Genomic DNA, 23,797 nt, shown 5'->3' on the forward strand with positions numbered 1-23,797 from the left:
AGATCCACAACACTTCAATTCATCCACTTTTAACCCCTTCACATCCACCATAGTTTAATTCATATACTGTTGACCCCTTCAGCTCCAGGAATATTTTATTTTTTTCTAACTATATGTAATTTTTAACACCTGAAAACCAGGCTCGTTTTAATTTATTTCTCTTATTTGTCTTAGACATAGAGGAACCATTATTACTGTAGGGATTTGGATTAATGTGATGGTAAAATGTCTATTTGGGGTTATATGTCCCACTATTTGAAGTCCAATAAAATCACGAAATCAAATTGTTATCCAATCTCGCTACCATATCCTAGAAGAGCGCTTACTCTCGTACAGTTTCTGTGATTTTCAGACATTTTTACTGTACGGATTCGGAGTAATGTGATGGTAAAGTGTCTATTTGGGGCTATATGTCCCACTATTTGAAGTCCAATAAAATCACGAAAGCAAATTGTTATCCAATCTCGCTACCATGTCCTAGAAGAGCGCTTACTCTCATACAGGTTTTGTGATTTTCAGACATTTTTACTGTAGGGATTCGGAGTAATGTGATGGTAAAGTGTCTATTTGGGGCTATATGTCCCACTATTTGAAGTCCAATAAAATCACGAAAGCAAATTGTTATCCAATCTCGCTACCATGTCCTAGAAGAGCGCTTACTCTCGTACAGGTACTGTGATTTTCAGACATTTTTACTGTACGGATTCGGAGTAATGTAATGGTAAAGTGTCTATTTGGGGTTATATGTCGCACATTTTAAAGTAAAAAAAAATCACGAAATCAAATTGTTATCCAATCTCGCTACCATATTCTAGAAGAGCGCTTACTCTCGTACAGGTTCTGTGATTTTCAGACATTTTTACTGTACGGATTCGGAGTAACAAGATGGTAAAGTGTCTATTTGGGGCTATATGTCCCACTATTTGAAGTCCAATAAAATCACGAAAGCAAATTGTTATCCAATCTCGCTACCATGTCCTAGAAGAGCGCTTACTCTCGTACAGTTTCTGTGATTTTCAGACATTTTTACTGTACGGATTCGGAGTAATGTGATGGTAAAGTGTCTATTTGGGGTTATATGTCGCACATTTTGAAGTCTAATAAAATCACAAAATCAAATTGTTATCCAATCTCGCTACCATATCCTAGAAGAGCGCTTACTCTCGTACAGGTTCTGTGATTTTTCAGACATTTTTACTGTACGGATTCGGAGTAATGTGATGGTAAAGTGTCTATTTGGGGCTATATGTCCCACTATTTGAAGTCCAATAAAATCACAAAATCAAATTGTTTTCCAAACTCACTACCATATCCTAGAAGAGCGCTTACTCTCATACAGGTTTTGTGATTTTCAGACATTTTTACTGTAGGGATTCGGAGTAATGTGATGGTAAAGTGTCTATTTGGGGCTATATGTCGCACATTTTGAAGTCCAATAAAATCACAAAATCAAATTGTTATCCAATTTCGCTACCATATCCTAGAAGAGCGCTTACTCTCGTACAGTTTCTGTGATTTTCCGACATTTTTACTGTACGAATTCAGAGTAATGTGATGGTAAAGTGTATATTTGGGGCTATATGCCCCACTATTTGAAGTCCAATAAAATCACGAAATCAAATTGTTGTCCAATCTTGTTACCATATCCTAGAAGAGCGCTTACTCTCGTACAGGTTCTGGGATTTTTCAGACATTTTTACTGTACGGATTCGGAGTAATGTGATGGTAAAGTGTCTATTTGGGGCTATATGTCCCACTATTTGAAGTCCAATAAAATCACAAAATCAAATTGTTTTCCAAACTCGTTACCATATCCTAGAAGAGCGCTTACTCTTGTACAGGTTTTGTGATTTTCAGACATTTTTACTGTAGGGATTCGGAGTAATGTGATGGTAAAGTGTCTATTTGGGGCTATATGTCGCACATTTTGAAGTCCAATAAAATCACGAAATCAAATTGTTATCCAATCTCGCTACCATATCCTAGAAGAGCGCTTACTCTCGTACAGTTTCTGTGATTTTCAGACATTTTTACTGTACGGATTCGGAGTAATGTGATGGTAAAGTGTCTATTTGGGGCTATATGCCCCACTATTTGAAGTCTAATAAAATCACGAAATCAAATTGTTATCCAATTTCGCTACCATATGCTAGAAGAGCGCTTACTCTCGTACAGTTTCTGTGATTTTCAGACATTTTTACTGTACGGATTCGGAGTAATGTGATGATAAAGTGTCTATTTGGGGTTATATGTCGCACATTTTGAAGTCCAATAAAATCACGAAAGCAAATTGTTATCCAATCTCACTACCATGTCCTAGAAGAGCGCTTACTCTCGTACAGGTACTGTGATTTTCAGACATTTTTACTGTACGGATTTGGAGTAATGTAATGGTAAAGTGTCTATTTGGGGTTATATGTCGCACATTTTAAAGTAAAAAAAAATCACGAAATCAAATTGTTATCCAATCTCGCTACCATATTCTAGAAGAGCGCTTACTCTCGTACAGGTTCTGTGATTTTCAGACATTTTTACTGTACGGATTCGGAGTAATAAGATGGTAAAGTGTCTATTTGGGGCTATATGTCCCACTATTTGAAGTCCAATAAAATCACAAAATCAAATTGTTTTCCAAACTCGTTACCATATCCTAGAAGAGCGCTTACTCTCGTACAGGTTCTGTGATTTTCAGACATTTTTTCTGTACGGATTCGGAGTAATGTGATGGTAAAGTGTGTATTTGGGGTTATATGTCGCACATTTTGAAGTCCAATAAAATCACAAAATCAAATTGTTTTCCAAACTCGTTACCATATCCTAGAAGAGCGATTACTTTCATACAGTTTCTGTGATTTTCAGACATTTTTACTGTACGGATTCGGAGTAATAAGATGGTAAAGTGTCTATTTGGGGCTATATGTCCCACTATTTGAAGTCCAATAAAATCACAAAATCAAATTGTTTTCCAAACTCGTTACCATATCCTAGAAGAGCGCTTACTCTCGTACAGTTTCTGTGATTTTCAGACATTTTTACTGTACGGATTCGGAGTAATGTGATGGTAAAGTGTCTATTTGGGGTTATATGTCGCACATTTTGAAGTCTAATAAAATCACAAAATCAAATTGTTATCCAATCTCGCTACCATATCCTAGAAGAGCGCTTACTCTCATACAGGTTCTGTGATTTTCAGACATTTTTACTGTAGGGATTCGGAGTAATGTGATGGTAAAGTGTCTATTTGGGGCTATATGTCGCACATTTTGAAGTCCAATAAAATCATGAAATCAAATTGTTATCCAATTTCGCTACCATATCCTAGAAGAGCGCTTACTCTCGTACAGTTTCTGTGATTTTCAGACATTTTTACTGTACGGATTCGGAGTAATAAGATGGTAAAGTGTCTATTTGGGGCTATATGTCCCACTATTTGAAGTCCAATAAAATCACGAAAGTAAATTGTTATCCAATCTCACTACCATATCCTAGAAGAGCGCTTACTCTCTTACAGGTTCTGTGATTTTCAGACATTTTTACTGTACGGATTCGGAGTAATGTGATGGTAAAGTGTCTATTTGGGGTTATATGTCGCACATTTTAAAGTAAAAAAAAATCACGAAATCAAATTGTTATCCAATCTCACTACCATATCCTAGAAGAGCGCTTACTCTCGTACAGGTTCTGTGATTTTTCAGACATTTTTACTGTGCGGATTCGGAGTAATGTGATGGTAAAGTGTCTATTTGGGGCTATATGTCCCACTATTTGAAGTCCAATAAAATCACAAAATCAAATTGTTTTCCAAACTCGTTACCATATCCTAGAAGAGCGCTTACTCTCATACAGGTTTTGTGATTTTCAGACATTTTTACTGTAGGGATTCGGAGTAATGTGATGGTAAAGTGTCTATTTGGGGTTATATGTCGCACATTTTGAAGTCCAATAAAATCACGAAATCAAATTGTTATCCAATTTCGCTACCATATCCTAGAAGAGCGCTTACTCTCGTACAGTTTCTGTGATTTTCCGACATTTTTACTGTACGAATTCAGAGTAATGTGATGGTAAAGTGTCTATTTGGGGCTATATGCCCCACTATTTGAAGTCCAATAAAATCACGAAATCAAATTGTTGTCCAATCTTGTTACCATATCCTAGAAGAGCGCTTACTCTCGTACAGGTACTGTGATTTTCAGACATTTTTACTGTAGGGATTTGGAGTAATGTGATGGTAAAATGTCTATTTAGGGCTATATGCCCCACTATTTGAAGTCCAATAAAATCACGAAATCAAATTGTTATCCAATCTCGCTACCATATCCTAGAAGAGTGCTTACTCTTGTACAGTTTCTGTGATTTTCAGACATTTTTACTGTAGGGATTTGGAGTAATGTGATGGTAAAGTGTCTATTTGGGGCTATACACCTGATAATTTGAAGTCCAATAAAATTACGAAATCAAATAGTTCTCCATCTTGTTCTTGTTGTTGGACGCTTTTGGTAGACTACTTCCAATCCCAGGAGGGACCAGCTTCATGGCTGATGGAGGATAACCATTAAGAGACTTTTTTCAGGACTGTTCTTCTATTCTAGTTTAATAAGTCTATGTTCCTTTTAAGTTTAGGTTAGGGACTCGCAAGAGAATGAGGACCCTTGATGTGGCTTGCGAGCTTACGATATTTCTTGCCTATTTTTTTCTTCTAGTTTTCAACGGTAAAAGATATCTACTAATACCTCATTGAAGATTGGACATCGAGCCATCAAGGAGCCCCACTAGACTAAAGCTGCTTTCACATGCAGCAGATTTTAGGCAGATTTTCTACAGCAGATTGTCTGTTGCCAAACCAAAGTCAACCTGAAGTTTCAAATCTGCTGTAGAAAATCTGCATCAAATCCGCAGTGTGTGAAAGCACCCTTACTATTCTGCAAGTCTTCCCAAGTGCATTATAGGGCCATGCAGCTGCCACTGACTGACAGCTACTTACCGCCCTAGCGGTCTTGTTTCTGCCACCTAATAAAGAGTGCTGAGGGGCCTGTGTGAGCTGCTGGCGCCTGCTGATGCCCCTCCCCTGTGCCAACTTCTATGCTTTTATAGAAGAAGTCTGGCTAAAACATTTTTGTATTGTTATTGTATTGTCACCCAAAAGTTATACAAATCCCCAATATACACCTATTACGGGAAATGCTTAGGAAGCGCTTTTTTCTCTGCACTTACTACTGCATCAAGACTTCACTTCCTGGATAACATGGTGATGTCACTTCCTGGATAATATGGTGATGTCACTTCCTGGATAACATGGTTATGTCACTTCCTGGATAACATGGTGATGTCACGACCCGACTCCCAGAGCTGTGGGGGCTGTGGCTGCCGGAGAGGATGATGGCAGGGGGATGCTCAGTGTTCCTCCAGTGCCCTGTATCCCTCAGTGTCCCCCTGCCATCATCCTCTCCGGCAGCCACAGCCCACACAGCTCTGGGAATCGGGTCGTGACATAACCATGTTATCCAGGAAGTGACATCACCATGTTATCCAGGAAGTGACATCACCATGTTATCACGGAAGTGACATCATCATGTTATCCAGGAAGTGAAGTCTTGATGCAGTAGTAAGTGCAGAGAAAAAAGCGCTTCCTAAGCATTTCCCGTAATAGGTGTATATTGGGGATTTGTATAACTTTTGTGTGACAATACAATAACAATACAAAAATGTTTTAGCTAGACTTCTTCTATAAAAGCATAGAAGTTGGCACAGGGGAGGGGCATCAGCAGGCGCCAGCAGCTCACACAGGCCCCTCAGCACTCTTTATTAGGTAGCAGAAACAAGACCGCTAGGGTGGTAAGTAGCAGTCAGTCAGTGGCAGCTGCATGGCCCTATAATGCACTGGGGAAGACTTGCAGAATAGTAAGGGTGCTTTCACACACTGCGGATTTGATGCAGATTTTCTACAGCAGATTTGAAACTTCAGGTTGACTTTGGTTTGGCAACAGACAATCTGCTGTAGAAAATCTGCCTAAAATCTGCTGCATGTGAAAGCAGCTTTAGTCTAGTGGGGCTCCTTGATGGCTCGATGTCCAATCTTCAATGAGGTATTAGTAGATATCTTTTACCGTTGAAAACTAGAAGAAAAAAATAGGCAAGAAATATCGTAAGCTCGCAAGCCACATCAAGGGTCCTCATTCTCTTGCGAGTCCCTAACCTAAACTTAAAAGGAACATAGACTTATTAAACTAGAATAGAAGAACAGTCCTGGAAAAAGTCTCTTAATGGTTATCCTCCATCAGCCATGAAGCTGGTCCCTCCTGGGATTGGAAGTAGTCTACCAAAAGCGTCCAACAACAAGAACAATATGGAGAACTAATTGATTTCGTAATTTTATTGGACTTCAAATTATCAGGTGTATAGCCCCAAATAGACACTTTACCATCACATTACTCCAAATCCCTACAGTAAATAGGTCTGAAAATCACAGAACCTGTACGTGAGTAAGCGCTCTTCTAGGATATAGTAACAAGATTGGACAACAATTTTATTTCGTAATTTTATTGGACTTCAAAATGTGCGACATATAGCCCCAAATAGACACTTTACCATCACATTACTCCAAATCCATACAGTAAAAATGTCAGAAAATCACAGAATCTGTACAAGAGTAAGCGCTCTTCTAGCATATGGTAGTGTGATTGGATAACAATTTGATTTCGTGATTTTATTGGACTTCAAATAGTGGGACATATAGCCCCAAATAGACACTTTACCATCTTATTACTCCGAATCCGTACAGTAAAAATGTCTGAAAATCACAGAAACTGTAACAGAGTAAGCGCTCTTCTAGGATATGGTAGCGAAATTGGATAACAATTTGATTTCGTGATTTTATTGGACTTCAAATAGTGGGACATATAGCCCCAAATAGACACTTTACCATCACATTACTCCGAATCCCTACAGTAAAAATGTCTAAAAATCACAGAAACTGTACGAGAGTAAGCGCTCTTCTAGGACATGGTAGTGTGATTGGATAACAATTTGATTTTGTGATTTTATTGGACCTCAAATAGTGGGACATATAGCCCCAAATAGACACTTTACCATCACATTACTCCGAATCCGTACAGTAAGTATTTCAGAAAATCACGAAAACTGTACGAAAGTAAGAGCTCTTCTAGGATATGGTAGCGAAATTGAATAACAATTTGATTTCGTGATTTTATTGGACTTCAAATAGTGGGACATATAGCCCCAAATACACACTTTACCATCACATTACTCCGAATCCCTACAGTAAAAATGTCTAAAAATCACAGTACCTGTATGAGAGTAAGCGCTCTTCTAGCATATGGTAAAGTGATTGGATAACAATTTGATTTCGTGATTTTATTGGACTTCAAATAGTGGGACATATAGCCCCAAATAGACACTTTACCATCACATTACTCCGAATCCCTACAGTAAAAATGTCTAAAAATCACAGAAACTACGAGAGTAAGCGCTCTTCTAGGATATGGTAACGAGATTGGATAACAATTTGATTTCGTGATTTTATTAGACTTCAAATAGTGGGACATATAGCCCCAAATAGACACTTTACCATCACATTACTCTGAATCCGTACAGTAATAATGGTTCCTCTATGTCTAAGACAAATAAGAGAAATAAATTAAAACGAGCCTGGTTTTCAGGTGTTAAAAATTACATATAGTTAGAAAAAAATAAAATATTCCTGGAGCTGAAGGGGTTAACAGTATATGAATTAAACTATGGTGGATGTGTAGGGGTTAAAAGTGGATGAATTGAAGTGTTGTGGATCTAAAGGGGTTAACAGTGGATGAATTAGATTGTAGTGGATGTGAAGGTGTTAACAGTGGGGGAATTGAACAGTTGTGGATCTGAAGGCGTTAACAGTGGGTGAATGGACCTGAAGGGGTTAAGAGTTGGCATTCTTTAGTTAGTCTCACATGTAGGTGTCACCCTATGATCTTCCTGGCACATTCTGGAGCCTGGAACTAACTAGTCCTGGCTATTACCGTAACACATGGTATATAGGAGCACTGCAATTCCTAGTGCTGATAGTGTGACTCCATTTCAGTGAAGTGCTGATAGCGTGACTGCAGTCAGAGACCGGAGAGCTCGTTCCGTTATAGGAAGGAGCAGGTCAGTGCCGGCTCAGCCCTACTCCACACCCCTCTTTCTCCAGCATCTGGCACCCCCGCAGCGGCACTCCGGGACCTCTCCCTATAACTGCGCGCAGCCCCCTCCCCAGCCTCAGCACGGCACCTGTTGGTGTCAGTGCTCGGTTCACCGCCGGTCCCCGCATCACCTCTCAAGGCAAGGGAGCGCGGCCCGGGACCCCCAGCACTGTATGCTGTATATAGAAGATGCTGTGAGAGCGTCCGGAAGGGGAGTATAACCTGTCAGTGTCCTGGGGCGGGCGGGTGAAAATACCGCAGATACCGTCCTGGCGAACTTGAGGTCGGTTAACCGAGGCCAGGGACGGTATCGGTATTTTCACGGTATACCGCCCAGCCCTAACTCATACAGTACAATATACACCCATACAGAACCATACAGTACAATATACACCCATACAGAACTGTACAGTACAATATACGCCCATACAGAGCCATACAGTACAATATACACTCATACAGAACCATACAGTACAATATACACCCATACAGAACCATACAGTACCATATACACCCATACAGAACTGTACAGTACAATATACGCCCATACAGAGCCATACAGTACAATATACACTCATACAGTACAATATACGCCCATACAGAGCCATACAGTACAATATACACTCATACAGTACAATATACACCCATACAGAACCATACAGTACAATATACACTCATACAGTACAATATACACCATACAGAACCATACAGTACAATATAAACCCATACAGAACCATACAGTACAATATACACTCATACAGAACCATACAGTACAATATACACCCATACAGAACCATACAGTACAATATACACCCATACAGTACAATATACACCCAAACAGTACAATATACGCCCATACAGAGCCATACAGTACAATATACACTCATACAGTACAATATACACCCATACAGAACCATACAGTACAATATACACCCATACAGAACCATACAGTACAATATAAACCCATACAGAACCATACAGTACAATATACACTCATACAGAACCATACAGTACAATATACACCCATACAGAACCATACAGAACAATATACACCCATACAGAACCATACAGTACCATATACACCCATACAGAACCATACAGTACAATATACACTCATACAGAGCCATACAGTACAATATACACCCATACAGAGCCATACAGTACAATATACACTCATACAGTACAATATACACCCATACAGAACAATATACACCCATACAGAACTGTACAGTACAATATACGCCCATACAGAGCCATACAGTACAATATACACTCATACAGTACAATATACGCCCATACAGAGCCATACAGTACAATATACACCCATACAGAACCATACAGTACCATATACACCCATACAGAACCATACAGTACCATATACACCCATACAGAACCATACAGTACAATATACACTCATACAGAGCCATACAGTACAATATACACCCATACAGAACCATACAGTACAATATACACCCATACAGAACCATACAGTACAATATACACCCATACAGAGCCATACAGGACAATATACACTCATACAGAACCATACAGTACAATATACAGTACACCCATACAGAACCATACAGTACAATATACACCCATACAGAACCATACAGTACAATACACACCCATACAGAACCATACAGTACAATATACACCCATACAGTACAATATACACCCATACAGAACCATACAGTACAATATACACCCATACAGAGCCATACAGGACAATATACACTCATACAGAACCATACAGTGCAATATACACCCACATGGGGCTGCACAGCACAAGGTTAGGGGGGAGGGGGATGCAGGGACTTGATCTTGGGTCGGGGGGCCCAGTTCACAGCTGTGCCCAGGGGCCCATAGTTTTGTTAAGACGGCCCTGCCTACGCTTCCCCACTACTTAGCTCCGTCCCCCTTCCCAGAACCTAGCCACATGTACACCTCGTGCTCCTGCTCCCCTCTCAACCCCTGATTAACCCCCTACTGCCAACCCCTTCATGTCCGGGCTGCAGCTATGCTGCGCTCGCTTGCGCCCTCCCTGGCTGCATATTGGATTTGCCAATTTATACATAGTGCCCAAAAGTGTATTTTGTTCTTCTCACATTAGTTATACAGTAATTAATCTTACATCTGATTTGTGTACGTGGATTTTTTTCAGTGATTACAGCTATATTCCTATCAGCTGACATAAATTCTCAGTCCGATAGTCTGGAATATCAGTCCTGTAGTCTGGAATATCAGTACTGTAGTCTGGAATATCAATCCGATAGTCCAGAATATGAGTCCTGTAGTCTGTAATATCAGTCCGATAGTCTGGAATATGAGTCCTGTAGTCTGTAATATGAGTCTGATAGTCTGGAATATGAGTCCTGTAGTCTGTAATACCAGTCCGATAGTCTGAAATATGTGTCCTATAGTCTGTAATATCAGTCTGATAGTCTGGAATATGAGTCCTGTAGTCTGGAATATGAGTCCTTTAGTCCATAAAATCAGTCCGATAGTCTGGAATATCAGTCCGATAGTCTGGAATATCAGTCCGATATCAGAGTGGATAAAAAGCCCATTTTGGTCAGTTCACATTGCTGAATAATTAAAAAAAAAAATCAATTTATTTTTTGTTCTGTTTTGTTTTTCTGCACTTCCTGGTTTATCAGTTGTACACAGTACTACAGGTTCCAGAATGCAATGCTTTCCCTCAGCTGTTCATCACAGTCCTCCACCCTGCCTATTCCCCGCCCAAAGCTGTTGCAGAACATCTAGGCTGTGTTCACACATTGCAGTTTCATTGTGTTACTGAATTATTTACAGTAATTTATGATTTCATTGTGGTCCCAACCAAACAGCACGCTGTATTCTCTACCTGTAACACCACACAGCACACTGTATTCTCTACCTGTAACACCACACAGCACACTGTATTCTCTACCTGTAACACCACACAGCACTGTATTCTCTACCTGTAACACCACACAGCACGCTGTATTCTCTACCTGTAACACCACACAGCACGCTGTATTCTCAACCTGTAACACCACACAGCACGCTGTATTCTCTACCTGTAACACCACACAGCACGCTGTATTCTCTACCTGTAACACCACACAGCACGCTGTATTCTCTACCTGTAACACCACACAGCACTGTATTCTCTACCTGTAACACCACACAGCACGCTGTATTCTCTACCTGTAACACCACACAGCACTCTGTATTCTCTACCTGTAACACCACACAGCACGCTGTATTCTCTACCTGTAACACCACACAGCACGCTGTATTCTCTACCTGTAACACCACACAGCACACTGTATTCTCTACCTGTAACACCACACAGCACACTGTATTCTCTACCTGTAACACCACACAGCACTGTATTCTCTACCTGTAACACCACACAGCACGCTGTATTCTCTACTTGTAACACCACACAGCACGCTGTATTCTCTACCTGTAACACCACACAGCACTGTATTCTCTACCTGTAACACCACACAGCACGCTGTATTCTCTACCTGTAACACCACACAGCACGCTGTATTCTCTACCTGTAACACCACACAGCACGCTGTATTCTCTACCTGTAACACCACACAGCACGCTGTATTCTCTACCTGTAACACCACACAGCACACTGTATTCTCTACCTGTAACACCACACAGCACACTGTATTCTCTACCTGTACCGCCACACAGCACGCTGTATTCTCTACCTGTAACACCACACAGCACGCTGTATTCTCTACCTGTAACACCACACAGCACGCTGTATTCTCTACCTGTAACACCACACAGCACTGTATTCTCTACCTGTAACACCACACAGCACGCTGTATTCTCTACCTGTAACACCACACAGCACTCTGTATTCTCTACCTGTAACACCACACAGCACGCTGTATTCTCTACCTGTAACACCACACAGCACGCTGTATTCTCTACCTGTAACACCACACAGCACACTGTATTCTCTACCTGTAACACCACACAGCACACTGTATTCTCTACCTGTAACACCACACAGCACACGGTGTTCTCTACCTGTAACACCACACAGCACACTGTATTTTCTACCTGTAACGCTGATATTGGAATAAAGTAAAGAACTTTTTGAATTTTTTTTTCTTTTCACTTTCACGCACATATTATGATCAGGCAACTGTTATCTTTGAAGTTGAGCCCCACAATAAGGCTTTGATCCTCTCTGCCGTTTAGCATCATTTACTTGTGTTACTGCATCATTTTTGTGAATACGCTGCAGTACTGCAATGACACTCCAACATGTGTGAACACAGCCCTAATTTCACTGCACAATTAGAGAAATCAGTGCACCACCTGCTTCTGGCCGGTCAGAGATGATGAATCACTCAGGGGATCGGGGGATCTAGCCGCGCCTCCTTTGACATCACGCCCTGCCCTCTGTCTGCATCATCAGCCTGATCTCAGCAAACACACACAATGTGAGACAGAGGCCTGGAAGATTTGTCTCCTAAGGGAGGATAGCAGAAGGAGCAGGAGACAATGTGGATTTGCACAGAGGCCATTTTTTTTTACTTCCTGGATTTCTATCAGCTACCAGTGTGGCAGAACCATACAGATACGGTAATACATTGTATAGACACATATATTTAACTTGTAATGTTTTTTTAATAGAGAACAAGTTTTTCTTATCCGGAGTCCCCCTTTTAACTGACAAATCTCAGGCAGGCAAGAACATAATAACGAAAGTATACTTACCTGTACCCGTGCCCTCGTATTTTTTTGCACTTACGCTGTTTACTGTGCATGATCAGGAATGTGATTGTTTAATAATTAGGGAGAATATGCAAGCGGCGATACCAAATATGTGGGAGGTGATTTAAAAAAAAACAAGAATGGGAGGTATTTCAGTATGAATTTTGGGAGTCTATGTAGAACAGATGGTATAAAGTGGCCTCCATCATAACTATATGGGAAGGTATGGAGGTCATGGAGCAAAAAGAATAAAAACGTGGTGTGAACAAGACCTTAATATGGTGCATTTTTACACTGTCTAGTTTAAGTTTCCACTGTCAAGCTAATTGACTTTTTTATTTAATTTAAAGAGTTACTCTGGCAAAAACTTTTTTCTTCTCAAACCAACTGGTGTCTGAAAGTTATATAGATTTGTAAATTACTTCTATTTAAAAGTCTTCCAGTACTTATCAGCTGCTGTATGTCCTACAGGAATTGCTGTGTTCTTTCCAGGCTGACACAGTGCACAGTCTCTGCTGCCACCTCTGTCCATGACAGGAACTCTCCAGAGCAGTAGCAAATCCCCATAGAAAACCTCTTCTACTCTGGACAGTTTGTGCCATTAACAGAGGTGGCAGCAGAGAACACTGAGTCAGACTGGAGAGAATACACCACTTCCTGCAGGACATACAGCAGCTGATAAGTACAGTTTTTTTTTTTTTTTATAAAAGTTAAATACAAATCTTTATACACCAGTTTATTTGAAAGAAAAAAAAAGTACCAATTTAATTCTACTGAATTCACTACAAATGTGAACCAATATTAAGACTGTTGCACATCTTCCTGCTTTTTGGTATTTTTTTCTGGCACTTCTTCTGCCATGTTCTCATTTTAGTGTAAAGTTTAGTTCTAATTTTATCCCCTGTGGGGCTTTTTCGGTGCAAATCATGTGATTCTTTATCATGTGATTCCAGGTTTTATGTTGAACTGAGGAAAAAAACCATTTCCATATAGACATGACAATATTCCCCCTATAGAAGCTTGTGGAAAAACACAAAAAAACACCATAGCAGAAAAATGTCCTATGGGTGTTGTGTTTTGATTTTCCCCACTGACTAACATCTGGTCTCTGTGTTTTTGAGCCCCAAAAATGCCATATGACATATTTATGAAAAACGCCTAGTCTGAGTCCAGCCATATAGTACATGAGAACATACCCCTCTCCTAGTTATTCACAGGATAAGGGAAAACAAGACCTATAAAGAATTAATGGAGCACTGTCTTCACTGTTTATTTGAGGGGGATATGTTTCCCACATTCTCATAACCACTGGGACCCCAACCAATCAGCTTGATATCCCCTATCCTGTGGCAGCTACCAAGCCCACACCTGCATGTATAGCTGTGGGGGCACAATACTCTCCCTTGCCCCTGATCCTGCCCACACACACAAGAGCCACTGGGTTATGTATATATGATGTATATTTATGGTGTCCGTGTTGCTATTATTGGTGTGACCCTGTCACTTGATAAAACCTTTTGCCAAGCCTTGTAGATGTAGGTATAAGCCTTGTGAACCTTTCTTCAAGACTTGAGTGTTCCTTTAATCCAGGGATATGCACATACAAGCAGAAGTTCCACCAGCCACTGCTCCATACTACTTTTGCGCATTGTGCGCAGGTGATAGATCTGTGTAGCAGGCAGATGTCCAGCTTTATGACTCTGCTATATGTGATGGACTCCCAACTCCCCCAAGTTAAACCAAAGAACGCAAAATAAAGACACAACACATTGTAATCAAGTGTCAAAGGGGCCCAATTTTATTTAAAATTCCATGACACTGAAAATGGCAGACCCCCGACTCACGAAGAGTCACCCTCAAGCACTCAGGCGAGGAAAAAACCCCTGTGGGGGAAACCTCGAGGAAGCCATGGCTGGAGAGCTGCCCCTCCCCTGGGCTTAGAGGGTAATACCATACTATAAGTATAATAAACTGGATGTGAGAGAGATGAGGCTGCAATATCTGTCACCTTATTGATGGGTATGCAGATGTATCTCTTCTCCTTCACAGATCCAGGTCCCCTGCTAGAACCTCCAAATTTCATCAAGGGTAGGGGGCAGTAAATTAGTCAAGCTCAAGGTCCTCTGGCGCATCCAAAATGGCACTGATCAGGGCGCGGTGCATTGCTTTATGGAACCTTCTTTATGACATAAGCGATTGTCATCACAGTGCATGGTTGCCATGGTTACTGCAGGTAAACACATCTGAAGCATTAACCCATTAATGACTGGCGATGTGCTTTACTGCAGAGGTTACTAAACACACTTGTGACCAAGCAAACAGCCTATGGTCAGTCCCCACTAAGAATACTAAATAATATAGTTTGATGTGGTCCATAGCAACCAATCACAGCTCAGCTTTCGTTTCTCAAATTACTCTGGTAAAATAAAAGCTGAACTGTGATTGGTTGCCATGCACAATTTAGACAGTCTAATCTGCCCATAGCAACCAATCAAAGCTCAGCTTTTATTTTATAAGAGCTTGTTAATATATGAAAGGTAATCTGTGATTGGTTGCTATAGGCGAATCAGATTGTGTTTTGTCTCTGGCAGGTTGATAAAGCTGCTCCATTGCTGTAAAATCTGATGATGATGATGATGATGATGATGATGATGATAATGATGATGATTGAAAACACGACATCAAGCTTCCCCATAATGCTTTGCAGTCAGCCCTTCCTCCATACCTCCTTGGAGGGACACTTGTGGTTTACAGACATTTCTATACACAGTTTAGAAAACCACTGGTATACAGTTATATACGGCGGATTTGTTAACGTGAATGAGACAGCTGACAATCTGATTTTGTTGTATGTGGAAAGGGCAGCCGAAGAGTATTACTACATTTCCCAGGCTTTCATAGGAAATCAGTGATCACCCGATCAGTTGATCAATGGAGAAACTGCACTGACTGTACAAAAGGGGCTGTCAAGTTGTTTAAAAGTAAAATAGTCCACAGTATTAAAGGGGTACTCCAGCAAAAAAATTCTTTCAAATAAACTGGTGCCAGAAATTTGTACTTTACTGCTATCAAAAAAATCTCCAGTCTTCCAGTACTTATTAGCTGCTGTATGTTCAGCAGGGAGTGGTTATTCTTTCCAGTCTGACACATAAATATCTGCTGCCAAAGTAAGTAACTGTCCAAAGTAAGTTCCTGGCATGGACAAAGGTGGCATCAGAGAGCAATGTGTCAGACTGGAAAGAATACACCACTTCCTGCAGGACATACAGCAGCTGATAAGTACTGGAAGACTTGAGGGTTTTTAGTAGAAATAAATTAAAAATCTATATAACTTTGTGACACCAGTTGATTTGAAAGATTTTTTTCTTAGCTTGACATCCCCTATCCTATGGATTTTAGGGGGAGCACCACCTTGGGCCCACCTGGGAATTTGATTCTTGGGGCCCACCATACCTTACACCAGATATAATAAGCACCAAACCTTTCACATTACTATAGTGACCTTGCACAGAGTTGTGTATGTGACCAGCGATGCTGGCTCACTACTAGTAACTCTTCAGTCAGTCTATGCGAACAGCATAACGTGCTACTTCAAGTTTCTTGAAAGGAGAAGTCCCATGAAACTAACAAATCTCAGGTAGGCAGGGGGGTGCAGGAACATAATAAAGAAAGTATACTTACCCATCCCTGTGCCCCCGAAGCTCTTCCTTAATGTGCCTGCTCAGCCAATCACTGACTGGGGATGGACACCGCTGCAGTTATTGACTGGCTGAGCAGGCAATCCATCAGGCAAGTATGTGACATTGAGCTGGGGCCGTGACATACACAGAATCTGTTCGAAAATGACTGAAAAACTTCCAGCAGCTGTGGGAGAGAGCGCGGTCCAGGGGCACAGGGACTGGTGAGTATAGTTTTTTATTATCTTCCCACACTCCTCTGCCTGACTATCATTTGTTACGAGACTTCTGTCAGCTGTAATTCACGTTCCAAACTGCTGACACTGTTAGATGCTGTTAGGTCAAGAAGACACAAGGTACAGTACCTTACATATATTTGTCTGTGCTTCTATAGCATAGAAATTGTTTTTATTCTCTGGTAGAAAGAGTCAGACAGGGAGGCCCACCTCCTGCCAGGGGCCCACCGGGGGATTCCCCTGTTCCCCTGTAGGCCAGTCCGAGCCTGTTCGTACAGAGGAGTTGGTAGTTAAATTTATCCTGAGTGAGTACAGAGCCCATTTTTACAGTCATTGCAGTCATTGCAGAACAATTTTTTTTAAAATAATATAATCTCTGCATCTGTTAGATGTATCGATGTTTCGTTCAGAGGAGTTTTTCTCCCATAGACTATAATGGGATTGGATATTTGTTCTAATATACGAATATCGGGAGATATTCGAATCAAATTTCGAATTATCGAATATTTCACTATTCACTCATCTCTAGCACTATTTTATACCCCTTTCTTTTCCTTTCATTCTTAAAGCCAAATTTCAGGCTAAAAGTTGTTCCATGTTTTCGGTTTACTCTTCTGGACGATAATTACGGTTTCTCCTACTACATTTAAGTGTCAAAATTAACCCGAACATCTCCCATTGACTTTAATGGGGTTTGAGTTTGAGTCGAACTTTGAACCGAACTTCAATACTGTTCGAGGTTTGACTTGAACTCAAACATTTTACTGTTCTATAATCTCTAGTCAGAAGTAGCAGAGCAGGTCCTACCGCTGCGAGGCAGAGCGGCAAAGGAATGTGTGGTGACCCCTGGTGTGGAGGTATGGCCGGTCACTTGCCAGATGGTTAAGCGTGACGCCAGTCCTATGGTGGTTGGCCGAGATATAACCTTGCCCGGTAATGGTAACCAGTGCTGGTTATGCACACAGGTATGGTGGCACACCTGCTTTTATTTTAAGGGGCTGGCTATACCTTGTTCCCCTGTGTACATTGACCTGCCGGGTTGTTGCGGGGTCCCTTGGGTACTTATCACGGTGGTCCAAAATGGAGTAGTGACCCACCCAGACTATTGGTACTTCCACCCACAAAAAGGGGAAATGATCAAAGGAGTCAGTGTTTGACAAGGAACCACAGAGTCTCTTTAACATAAATATAATCTGGTTTACTCTGAAGACACTTGAGGTAGGCAACAGATCATACAGCTTTGCATTGATACAATACTTTACACTTGAAAAGTTACTTAATACTTTAGAATCCAAATCTTCACTGAGAGTAGAAGGAGTGATACAGTCGTGCTGACTGAGTTGCGTGATGAGAGGTAGAAGGGAGGATCAGAGAAGTAGAAAGAAGGATGTCGAGAGAGTTCCAGTCCAAGTAGTACTGTGCTCTGCCGGAACTTCGTAGGTAGAAATAGAAGAATACTTGAGAGTAGAGAGAATACTTGTGCCCGTGTTTTGACTCTCTGGTCTTTGCACCACCTATTGCCCACCAGTGTCAGGGGACCCATCCTAGAGGGTGACACAAGCCCCAGACCTTGTTACCTGGGATCAGCGAAATGCTGAGAGCTCCCTGCTTACACCCGTGCTGCGAGATAGAGTTCACAGGCTTCTTGCAACTTTGCTCTATACGGATCAGTTCTTTCACTCTATGGATACTGTCCTGCACTGTGTCTCTCCATGTCCACGGCGTGGTTTAGGGTGATCCCTGACTTGTCCTCTCTAGTGGAAGCTTAACACTGCATAGTGTGTAGTGAGGTTGTTTGAGAAGAAAATATGTCTAGATACATGTGCTCTTCGTCTAGACCACAACTTAGGCCCCTATTCCACCGGACGATTATCGTTTGCATAATCGTTAACGATTAACGATCTCAAATGACCGCTATTGCGAAAGACCTGAAAACGTTCACTCATTTCCATTGAACGATAATCGTTACTTATGATCGTAATTGCGATTGTTTTTCTTCGCCATTTATTCGATATTGCGTTCGTATCTATTGCGAACGCCTGAACGATGTCTTATTCAATGCGAACAATTTGCGAACGAGCAACGATAAAAATAGGTCCAGGTCTTATAAAGCGATCAATGATTTCTCGTTCGGTCATTAATCGTTAATTGCATTTCAACCGAACGATTATCGTTTAGATTCGAACGATTTAACGATAATCTGAACGATAATCTTCTGGTGGAATAGGGCCCTTAGACTGGGGACCTGGCAGGAGCCATAGCCCGACTGGACCTCTGTAGAGAGCATTCTGGCTGGTGTCTGTCCTCTACAGAATTCGAAGGCAAAAGACCCCACACTTCCTCTACCCATGTGACTTCCTTCTTACAGCCCATGTAGGGTGTGCTGTGAGTGGATGAGGAGTGTGTATGCAAAAATAAAGAGAGAGATGATAGGTGAGAAGAAGAAAGAACTCTCATTGGCGTGCAGACCCATGTGGTACACAAATAAACCCTTTGATTACTACAGCTGTACAATAACTGAATATTAGTGATGAGCGAATAGTGAAATATTCGAATATTCGATATTCGTACGAAGTCCATGGGAACAAGTATTCGATTATTGAAAAACATCTATTCAGCCACTTGGAGGTAAAAAACGGAAGCTGGGGGATTTGAATATTTATCGAATATTCGGCAAACTATTCGATAATATTCGATAGATCAAATACCTTACTATTCGATCGAATATCTATTTGATCGAACGGTATTCGCTCATCACTACTGAATATACATACTTGCAATAAGGACATCTTGTGGTAAAACTCTGGTACTACTACTTTACCACTTAACCTTAAAAGTACAGGCCTTCAGGAAGGGTGTAACCAATAGCAACACTTGTGGTGGGACACCACAGATGCTGAGTGGGTGAGGTCAGGTGGGGGGATTTTTACTTAAGGATACATTGCGCCCCCTGTAAATCAGCAGGTAATGGCACCCTAGGCCATCGCCTACCCTTTGTCCCGGCCCTGCTCCCATCTCGTTCTGTAACTACTACCCTCACCATTCTAGTTGCCTGCTATAGCCTTTATTTGGAGTGACTATGCTAGCTATCTCATGCTATTTACTTTGTCTGATATGTGGTGTCCCAGCACAGGGGGCTGTTCTAGTGCACCTGAGTAAGTAACTTCCTCAGGTTCAAACAAGTAGGAGATAATTTATCTTTATGTTTTCCCCACTAGGTGTCACTACTGTGTTTATCTAGCCGTATGCACAACTGAAGGAATTTAAAGGTTAACTATATTGTATGTCACAAGTTATGTATTGTCCAGTCACAGGTGCTGATGCTTGTCTTCCTATCCTATCTTCTCTTTCTCCACACACACAGGCCCCACCACTCACAGGAGGGTTTAGTCAGCTCCTGTAAGAGGAATTAGTTCTTGGTGGAAGGAAGTTGGAGAGTTGGGTTCTAGTTCTCAATGTGAGAGAAAGCAAAAACAGACTGATCTTTGGTGAAGTTAAGCCAGGGCCTGACTTTGGCCAGGTCCCCTGTTAAGGACACCAGACAGCAATTGAAGTTTTTCTTTATGTAAGTAACCACCTAAGTATGCAGTGCTAAGGGTCCACCAAGGGAGAGAAGCCCAACGGGGATTCACCCTGCCCAGGCCAGGAACCTCTCTAAAACATGCAGAGCGGTTACCTGAAGCTATAGGAACTGTGCCCAGAATGTCTACATATCCCAGCTTGCAGTGCAGGATGACTGGGAAACTCCGGGAGTCTGCTTCATCCAGATAACCAATGACTGGGACTCGTACTACCCACCAAGGATGGGTAGCCCGCAACTAGGGGGCATAAGGCGCTCAGGGAGCAACAAGTCATCTGTAAGTACGAGAAGTCACTTTACATCTTCTGTTCACTCAACCTGTTCTGGCAGAGCACACTACTACATTGGGCAGGGCCCCTCTGGCAACTCCTCTCTCTCCCTCTACTGCAAAGCACCGTTCTATCAAAGCACCAGTTTTCTACCTCAACTACCAGCACCTAAGCCTTCTGTAAGATTTGTACTGATGCTACGTTGATCCAAAGTAAAGTAACTTTTTTTTTTTTGGGGGGGGGGGGGGTAAAATCACTGGACTTTGGCTTGTCCAATACTACAGGTTACCATGACAAGCCTAAGGGCCCTATTCCACCGGACCATTATCGTTCAGATTATCGTTAAATTGTTCGAATCTAAATGATAATCGTTCGGTTGAATAGCAGTTAACGACTAACAACCGAACGAGAAATCGTTGATCGTTTAATAAGATCTGGACCTATTTTTATCGTTGCTCGTTCGCAAATCGTTCGCATTGAATAAGAAGTCATTCGGTCGTTCGCAGTAGTGACGAACGCAATAGTGACGCAAGAACGGTCGTAAATAACGTTTCTTTCCATGTAAATGGGTGAACGATTTCAGGTCTTTTTTAATAACTGTCGTTTGGATCGTTTATCGTTAACGATTATGCGAACGATAATCGTCCCGTGGAATAGGGCCCTAAGTGCCCTAGTGACTCTAGACCCACACAGCTACCACACAAACGTACCAGCTGACCCGGTAGGGGAAATCTGCCACTTCCTTGACATAAATACCTTGTTACTAGACTTTGGATCTCTTTCTCCTGACTAAAATAGCCTAAAAAAAATACCTAATAGAGCTGGGTTGACGGCAGTACCCACAATTAGGGATGGTCCGAACCCGCCGGCATCCGATTACCGCTGTCTGCCCGCTCCGTGCAGCGGGCGGATCCAGCGGGAGGACCGCCTGGAAAACTGGAATACAGCCTATGGCTATGGCTGTATCCCAGTTTTCCAGGCATTCCTCCCGCTGGATCCGCCTGCTGCACGGAGTGGGCAGACAGCGGTAATCATTGCGTTTGGTTCGGGTTCGTACGAACTCCGTACGAACTCGGTTCGGACCATCCCTACCCATAATACTTATAAAAATTTTGGTTACCTAATAACTGTAACTATACACTATACACAACTATATAAATATATTAGGGATCAGTATAGATATCTCTCCTATTATCTATATGTGCCCTGGATTGTGACAATAATGGAGACATTCTCTACGCCTAGATAAAAAAAAAAATTCTATACTGACACAGAAAGAGATTCTTTACTGTTAGTGTGTTCAGGCCTAGTAAGAGAACACTAAATGTCAGTGGGCCATAAGGAAAATATTATCCAACCCTGGATATAAGAAGGTTGTAGAATGTAGAACTTATGCTTACAGTATAGACTAGTGGGGGTGATTTGCTTGTAGCAGGTTCAAGCCCTGAAAGAGTCGCTTTGGAGGAAAAATCTTCTCCTTTGGCCTTCACAGATGAGTAGCTTTACAATCAAGTTCATCTCAAAGGCAACATCATTGTTTGTACCTCCATGTCTATGCTGTTCTAACACTGGACACTGAGAAAACAAAGCTAAACAGGTAACTAACTAGTATGATGAGCAGGAATTCAGCTAGTAGACATGTGGAAATGTGTTCTGGTCAAAGCCAAGCTTAGACCAGATTTAGGTTTACCCTTATCCAGTTTAACTAGAGCTTGGATTAGGTACATTTTGTAAGAGAACATTATGTGACCAAAGAATCTTACTTTCATACATGTGACTATTGGGTGTGGCAAACAGTTTATGCTGTTAAGCAGTGTGACAAATAAAGTATCAGCACCTGCAAAGAACAAATGATACCAAAACACACTTAAGGTTACTAAGTAAAGTATTCCTCAAGCAACAACTTTATACATAAGTAGCTGGGGTAAGGGTACCAGCAAATTTCCATGAGACGATGTTAGAAACTATATATCCTCTTGTTTTTATCATGCAGAAAAAAGACTACTTCAACAATTTCCTGTTTCATCTGGGCTATGGGGCTCCATCTTTGTGGATTTTATCACTGACCTTCACACCTCTAAGGTAGTCACTGCCATTCTTGTGATGGACCAATTCACTGCTGAACAAACTAAAAACAATTCATAATAAAATAAATCCAACCCAACAGTCACCAATGGTCAAATAGTAGGGACAAAGCAGAATTTAATTTCATTAGATTTTTTTTTTTATTAAAAGTTTTCATCAATTATTATACAAAAAAAAACCCCAATAACACTACATTCTGTGGGCTGACACGTCATCTCCACATACTGTACTGGTTATCCGTCTATCTATCTAATCTTTCTACTGTATCTCCTATCTATATCTATCTATCTATCTATCTATCTATCTATCTATCTATCTGTCATCTATCTATTATCTATAGTATCTATCTATCTATTTATCTGTCATCTATCTATTATCTATCTATATCTATCTATGTCGAGATATTCCGCAGCACACCAGCATTCGTGAAAAAGGTGATTTATTCCAAAAAGTACAAAAGATGCGACGTTTCGACCTCCTCACGAGGTCATTATCAAGCATGATAATGACCTCGTGAGGAGGTCGAAACGTCGCATCTTTTGTACTTTTTGGAATAAATCACCTTTTTCACGAATGCTGGTGTGCTGCGGAATATCTCGACATACTTCTGGGGATCCCCGAGCCAGGGGACTGACTCCATGCAGCACCCGCTTCCTCCTGTTTCTATCTATCTATCTATCTATCATCTATCTTTCTATCTATCGTCTATATATCTATCTATCTATCTATCTATCTATCTATCTATGTATCTATCTATCTCCTATCTATCTATCTATCTATCTATCTATCTATCTATCTATCTATCTATCTATCTATCTGCCTCTATTAGGCAAGAAGACCTGGGCAATTCTGAGTACTTTGCAGGGACTGTAGCTCCAAGTGTCTTGAGGTCTAGAGATGGGAAGATGGTTGCTTCCCACCTGCTTACACTTTGCTAGTTAGACCATGACTCCTCCTATTACAAACAGGATTTTATTTCTCAAGGCTGAGAGGGGGTGAACAAAAAAAACTGACTTCCCACTTTTTA

The sequence above is a fragment of the Dendropsophus ebraccatus genome, chromosome 1 (genome assembly GCF_027789765.1).
Source record: "Dendropsophus ebraccatus isolate aDenEbr1 chromosome 1, aDenEbr1.pat, whole genome shotgun sequence".
Lineage (NCBI taxonomy): Eukaryota > Metazoa > Chordata > Amphibia > Anura > Hylidae > Dendropsophus > Dendropsophus ebraccatus.